The sequence below is a fragment of the Otolemur garnettii genome, unplaced genomic scaffold, assembly GCF_000181295.1.
Source record: "Otolemur garnettii isolate 467f Iridium unplaced genomic scaffold, OtoGar3 scaffold00077, whole genome shotgun sequence".
Taxonomy (NCBI): Eukaryota; Metazoa; Chordata; class Mammalia; order Primates; family Galagidae; genus Otolemur; species Otolemur garnettii.
This window is the reverse complement of record NW_003852472.1, coordinates 2,984,911-2,990,479: the sequence shown is the minus strand read 5'-3', so window position 1 is coordinate 2,990,479 and position 5,569 is coordinate 2,984,911. Positions and strand designations below refer to the sequence as shown.

The 5,569-nt window shown below is 54.4% G+C and overlaps 1 protein-coding gene across 2 annotated transcripts in view; it reads right to left on the bottom strand.

Moving 5' to 3' along the window:
* The window catches only part of LAT2 (linker for activation of T cells family member 2), a 14,663-nt gene extending 9,558 nt beyond the window's left edge, over window positions 1-5,105 (bottom strand). For both annotated transcript variants that reach the window (XM_023515746.1, XM_023515747.1), the window contains exon 1: window positions 5,029-5,105. The gene's annotated coding sequence lies outside the window, so the exon portion shown is untranslated. The remainder of the gene's footprint in view (window positions 1-5,028) is intronic.
* Between the last annotated feature and the right edge of the window lie 464 nt (window positions 5,106-5,569).

Here is a 5,569-nt window from a genome sequence, read left to right as displayed (position 1 = left end):
AAAGAAAGAAAGAAAGAAAGAAAGAAAAAGAAAAAGAAAAGAAAAGGAAAAGGAAAAGAAAGGATTCTAGGTCTAGGCCTTCTGCAAACCCACCTTGGCTCCCTGACATGGGAGTCCATGGCCCCTGCCTGCACAGGAGCCCTCAGGAGCCCTGACCAACCTAAGTATCGCAGGGCTCTTCTCTGCCTCTTGGGGAACCTGGGAATGGGATTCCCATTCTCATATCTTCTGTGAGCCCAGATCCTGCCTGTCATGGGAGCTAAGAAGAGGGAAGTCAGGGAGGGCTCCTCAGAGGAGGTGGCCTGAGGGCATGAAGTGGGATGACAAGTCAGGCTGGGGAGAGGATGATCTGGAGAGAGGGGGCCCTGAGCCCCTGACTGGCACTGAGCCAGCTTCCTCAGGGCCACACTGTGATGGCCATGCCCCAGGGAAGCCACATGCAGCACACATAGTGGCCTGGTGAACAGAAACACAGCCCTCCTGAGTAGGCTTCCAAGAAGAATTGTTGCAACTACTGGCCAGGCATGGTGGCTCATGCCTGTAATCCTAGCACTCTGGGAGGCTAAGGCAGGTGAATTGCCTGAGCTCACAGGTTTGAGACCAGCCTGAGCAGGAGCAAGACCCAGTCTCTTAAAAAAAAAACATAGCTGGGTATTGTGGTGGGCGCATATAGTCCCAGCTACTTAGGAAGTTGAGGCAAGAGAATCACTTGAGCCCAAGAGTGAGAGGTTGCTGTGACCTATGACGCCATGACACTCTATTGAGGGCAACAAAACAAAACTCTATCTCAAAAAAAAAAAAAGAAAAAGAAAAAGAATTGTTGCAACTATAGATTTAGCCTCCTCACCATGGCCAGGAACACAGTTGAGGGTGACCAGGATCTCTGAGGGGGGCATGCCCTATGGCAGATATTCATGGCACCCTTGGCCAGCAGTAAGGACAGTCTCTCCATGCCACAGGCAGGAAGATGAGGCTGGGGGCTGCTACAGGACTCCAGAAGGGGAGCTCTATGCTGCTACCTTCTGCCTGGGGCTCCTCCTGAGGCCTGCAGGGGACACAGGCCAGCCCCTTCCCTAGACATGTGACCTTTGACAAGTCCTAGGACCTTTTCAAGCTTCATGAGTCATCTGGTAAATATGACACAGGATCCCTGTGCCATGCTGGGCACAACCTGAGGTCTGTCCCCCAAAGCAGTGAGTCAGTGGAAACAAGTGAGTTTCCAAACCATGTGACCCAAATGACCCATGGTCACCCAGGGATGTTATCCTGGGATAGCTCAACTCTCCCCTTTCCTTCCCCTGACCTTACTCTGGCTCAGAGCCCACCACCCAGGGTAGGCTCTCCCTGCTCCCCAGCCCGAAACTCTTCTTCCTTGGCCCAAGTCCATCTCAAGCCATGTGAACTTGGAGCACCTGGTCTTGGAGAGAAGACTCCTAGGATCTAATCCTGCCTATGCCTGCAAACCTCTGAGCCTCAGTTTCCTCATCTATGAAATGGGAATCGATTGGGTGCTAAGTGGCCCAGCCTAGATCACAGGCACAGCATCCTGGAGAATAACCTGCTGAGCAACTTATTTATGGCTGGCTGTCCTCCACTGATCCTGGACATCTTTGTCCTTTGGTCAGGACAGTGACTCTACTCTCTAAAGAGATACAGGCGACTGGGCGTGATGGCTCACACCTGTAATCCTAGCACTCTGGGAGGATTGCCCTGAGACCAGCCTGAGCTGGAGTGAGCCAGAGTGAGACCTCGTCTCTACCAAAAAAAGCTGGATGTTGTGGCAGGTGCCTGTAGTCCCAGCTACTTGGGAGGCTGAGGGTAAGGGAATTGCTAAAGGAAGAAAAGAAAAAAAAAAACAACTTCAAACTAAGATGATTAAAAGCTAGTTGAAAGCAAAATTAAAAAAAAAATAAAAAATAAAAATAAAGAGATACAGGCACAGATTCATGGGCAGGTCCCACACCCACATGGATGTGACAGCCAAACGTGGTTCAGCATCAGCCACCTACAGAGTCTGCTTGAGACTCCAGAAGCAAGTCCAGCTCATGACCTAGCATTCGAGGCCCTTCCCAGGCACCTCAGCCTCCCCAGGGTAGATGGGCCTCTGTCCAGGTCAGGGGAAGGGAAAGGAAAAGCTCTAACACTCAGAGAGCCCCTGCCTCCCAGAGCCTGCTGTTGTGGGACAGACAGAATGCCGGAGTTCCTCCGGCCTGCACAGGGTATGAGGCTAGGCCTGGTCTGTGTCCTCTGTCTGTTGGACGCTCATCCCTTCTTGAGGTGGTGCATATAGCACAGGGCTGGGCCATGGCTGGGCATGACCACTGTGACCTCTGTCCCTTGGAGTCCCTAAGGCCCTGAGCAGCAGGAAGGTGGCCTGCTTCATCCAGGGTAGCCTGCAGTAAACACTGTGGAGGTTGTGGCTGAAGCCTGCCCACCTGGCTGCTCCCAGACACACAGAGGCCTGAGCCTACCCCCACAGACTCCCACAGGTGCAAGGTTCTGGGAACCTAGGAGGGGCTGGGGTCTGAAGGAGAACCAGGGCCAATGTGTGGTGTCTCTGTGATGGACCCCCGTCCCATGTCCCAGCTGCATGGCAGCATGTAGGTGAGAACTCCAAGCCCAGCCCCTCTTGTCCAAGGAAGCAAAGCTCAGAGAGGTACATATGGGGTCTCAGGTCACAACAAGAGAGGGCCTGACTTCCCACCCAGGCTGGCTGACTACTCATTTACCCCTTTTTACATTAAATTGAAAAAAATCATGAAATTGTTCTTTTTTTTTTTTTTTTTTTTGAGACAGAGTCTAACTCTGTTGCCCTCATCAACCTCAAACTCTTGGCTCAAGGGATCCTCTTGCCTTAGTCTCCCAAGTAGCCGGGACTACAGGCACCTGCCACAACGCCCAGCTAGTGTTTTTTCTATTTTTAGTACAGACAAGGCCTCACTCTTGATCAGGCTGGTGCCTGATTTTACTCTTAAACTCCTGAGTTCAAACAATCCACCCACCTGGGCCTCCCAGAGTGTGAGGATTACAGGTATGAGCTATCCCATGTGCCCCATAAAATTGTTTGTTTGTTTGTTTGTTTTTTGAGACAGAACCCCAAGCTATTGCCCTGGGTAGAGAGCTGTGGTGTCACAGCTCACAGCAACCTCCAACTCCTGAGCTTACGTGATCCTCCTGCCTCTGCCCCTCATTGTTGTTTGACGGGCACTGGCTGGATTCGAACCCGCCAGCTCAGTTATGTGTGGCTGGCACCTGAGCCACTTGGGCCACAGGCACCGAACTACCATAAAATAGTTTTTTTTTTTTTGAGACAGAGCCTCAAGCTGTCCCCCTGGGCAGAGTGCCATGGCATTACAGCTCACAGCAACCTCCAACTCCTCCTGCCTCCGCCTCCCAAGTAGCTGGGACCACAGGCGTCCGCCACAACGCCCGGCTATTTTTTGGTTGCAGCCGTCATTGTTGTTTGGCGAGTCCAGGCTGGGGATTCGAACCCACCACCTTAGGTGTACATGGCTGGCGCCTTAGCCGGTTGAGCTATAGGCGCCGAGCCCATAAAATAGTTTTAAAGAAGGAGAGACTGAAATTTAATAAACACTCATGTGCCTGCCTCCCAGACTGTCTCTATCGGACTCTCGCTGGCACTGTCTTGCCTGGGCTCTGAAAGCAGGTGGGGTAAGGGCGAGGGAGGAGCCGGGCCCCCTGAGTAAAGGTGTCGGTGTTCCCCAGAGGGCCCCAAGGGGGCTGGTAGGGCTGGGTGGGGTAGCGGCTGCAGGCCACTGTTCTCAGGCCAAAATAGCACAAAGGGAAGTGGGCAGTTTTCATATGAACGAGGTTTGCAAAGAGCAGGCTTCGGGGAAGCTCCGGGCCAGGCTGGGTGTGCCGCAGCCTCAGAGCCTCCCGCCCAAACGGGCCCTGGGAGACCATCTTGTGCAATCCTCCAGCCTTGCCCATGCTGTGGCCCAGCGGGGCGGCAGGCAGACAGGGCTTTGAGGTGAAGTGAGGTGGTACCCTAGCTGGAAGTCTTGTCCAATGGACTCTGTTCTAGGCTTTTTTTTTCTTTTTTAAAGGCAGAGTCTCACTCTGTCACCCTAGGTAGAGTACCGTGGTGTCATAACTCACAGCAACCTCAAACTCTTGAGCTTGAGCAATCCTCTCGCCTAAGCCTCCTGAGTAGCTGGGACTATAGGTGCCTGCCACAATGCCTGGCTAGTTTTTCTATTTTTAGTAGAGATGGGGTCTTGCTCTTGCTCCAGTTGGTCTTGAACTCCTGAGCTCAGGTGATCCACCCTAAGTGCTGGGATTACAGGCATGAGTCACCATGCCTAGCCCACTGCTCAGAGGCTGGCTGAAGGGCCTCTTCAAGGGGGCTCTTTGTGTCCAGGTAGCCAGAGGGAGAGAGGGGACAGGGAGGCCCAGGCAGTGATTCCGATAAGGAAGGCAGGGTACCTGGGGGCCTGGCCAACCAGAGCCACCTGTTAACAGAGCCAGGCACAAGAAGTCCCCAGGGCCTGCAGCAGTTGTCCCTTCAGACGCCTGGCAGAGTGGTGGGGTGGGCCAGAGGCTGGGTGGGAATGGAGGGGAGAGCAGCTCCCCCTCCAGCCCACCTGGGGCAGGACCTGGGAACCCCAGCCTGTGGAGTCTCACCCTCTACCCATAGCCCTGTGGAAGGGGTGTTACAGTCCCATTTTATAGGTAAAGAAACCGAGGCTCATGGCCTGGGCAGCTGCTTTCCTGGGCTCTAGCAGTTATTTGCCAGTCTCTGTCAGTGACAGGATCACCCCGGGGCTTCCCAGGGCCGCTCAGGCTGGGCTGGGGGATGTGAGGGTGGGAGAGGCCAGAGCTCCAGAAACAGGCTGCCTCCAGAGTGCCGCAGTGCCGGTGCACCAGGGCAGAAGTGAGGCTGAAGGAGGAGACACCAGGCATCCTGGCCTTCTCCCACTCCTGTTGGGGGGCCATCCTGTTGGGGGTGGAGGCAGCCTTAGGACCCTCCCTTGGGCCAGGCTCCAGGTGCTCCTGGGTAAGGCTTACCTGAAGGTCAAGGGCTCCTCACTGCAGCCACCCCATCCTGAGTCCACACACCTGCCCAAGCCGATGCCAACACCACACACACGAGCGGGCAGCGGGCAGGGTGGCAGGCTTCCTGTCAGCCCTGAATCACCCTCACATCCGCTGCTGTGCCGGACAGATGCAGCTACAAACAGATGGGGCGGGGGGTGGGGGAAGAGAGAGTCAGAGAGAAACAAGCAGAGAGAGAACAGGAAGACGTGGACACATACATGTAAACACAGAAAGTGACACCAAGAGGAAGAGAGACACGCACCATGGGACAGGGAAAAAGAATGAAACTGAGGCGCTCACGCAGACACACGGCAGAGAGAGCAGGAAGGTGCAGACACACACGTGCAGAAATGCACACCTCACTGAGAACACACACAGAGGGAGAGAGTCTAGGACAGAGAGAAAGACAGAGCACGAGAGATACAGGCCAGGAGAGAACAAGAACAAGAGAGACACCGAGGCTCAGCGCCTGTGGCTCAACCGCAGCCACGTACACTAAAGGTGGCAGGTT